Source organism: Aedes albopictus, chromosome 2 (genome assembly GCF_035046485.1).
Source record: "Aedes albopictus strain Foshan chromosome 2, AalbF5, whole genome shotgun sequence".
In the NCBI taxonomy this organism is placed as follows: domain Eukaryota; kingdom Metazoa; phylum Arthropoda; class Insecta; order Diptera; family Culicidae; genus Aedes; species Aedes albopictus.
Window position 1 is genome coordinate 5,195,309 of NC_085137.1, and position 1,667 is coordinate 5,196,975.

A 1,667-nucleotide genomic window follows, 5' to 3' on the forward strand; every position below is an offset into this window, starting at 1 on the left:
GTCTTATGCTGTTTATGAAGTCACAGAAACTGTAGGAGTCTTTTATGTTATATGAGCTTATCAATGACTGTTGTAGCGTCCTTCCCACAAATTTGGATATGGGTTATGAAGACCTTGCTCGATACTGTGACTCGTATGCTAAACATTCCGTTACCATTCATCAAGAAATTCGTAGATGACTTGATCACAGCGATCCCGTTGGACCAACTCCAACACGTCCTCGATACCTTCAACAGCTACCCCCACATCCAATTCACCCACGAGTTGGAAGTGGATAACAAGCTACCTTTCCTCGTTATGCTGTTATTCAGACATAGCGATCAAAAAGTCACAAAACAATGGTATCAAATTCCGATCGCGAGTGGTAGCCCACATCATTGATGAAAGGTTACCCCCAGTCGCTTCGACACCGAATAACCAACCGTATAAATGAAAAGCCCACAACACCAGTGGAGCAACAATCGGCCGAAAACCTGGAATATACTTACCGCAACATACCAAACATACCTCACCTGTCAAACATGGTTGACAGGGCATTCAAGCTGGAGTTCTAGAACGTACACTCCCGTTCAAAAGTTTGGGGTCACCCCCTCAAAAACATGTCATTTTTTTAGGCCCATATCTCCGCCAATTTGCGTCCGATTTCAAAACCCTAGGTTTCATTCAAAAGATAATAAGTCAAAGAAACTTTGAACATGATTTAAAAGAAACTTTTTCAAAAAATTTTGTATGTAAACTTAACCCAAATTTGCCAAATTTTCTAAAAAATTAATATAAACTTACGGCAGAGTCGCTGAAAGTTGGGTCGACCAAATTTTAAGATGAGAGCGGTAATAATCAACTACCAAGCGAGCTTCTAAAATATGGTGGAGAAGCACTAGTGAGAGCACTACACTGGGTCATTACCAAGATTTGGGAGGAGGAAGTATTACCGGAGGAATGGATGGAAGGTATCGTGTGTCCCATCTACAAAAAGGGCGACAAGTTGGATTGCGGGAACTACCGCGCGATCACACTACTGAGCGCTGCCTACAAGATACTCTCTCAAATCTTATGCCGCCGTCTATCACCGATTGCAAGAGAGTTCGTGGGGCAATATCAGGCTGGATTTATGGGTGAACGCGCTACAACGGACCAGATGTTCGCCATCCGCCAGGTGTTGCAGAAATGCCGCGAATACCACGTGCCCACACATCACTTGTTCATCGATTTCAAATCGGCGTATGATACAATCGATCGAGAACAGCTATGGCAGATTATGCACGAATACGGATTCCCGGATAAACTGATACGGTTGATCAAGGCGACGATGGATCGAGTGATTTGCGTAGTTCGAGTATGAGGGACACTCTCGAGTCCCTTCGAATCTCGCAGAGGGTTACGGCAAGGTGATGGTCTTTTGTGCTTGCTGTTCAACATTGCTTTGGAGGGTGTAATAAGAAGAGCGGGGATAAACACGAGTGGAACGATTTTCACGAAGTCCGTTCAGCTGCTTGGTTTCGCCGATGATATTGATATTATTGCTCGTAAATTTGAGACGATGGCGGAAACGTACATCCGACTAAAGAGTGAAGCCAAGCGAATCGGATTAGTCATTAATGTGTCGAAGACAAAGTACATGGTGGCAACCCGAATTCATATCGACGGTGATGAAATCGAGGCGGTTG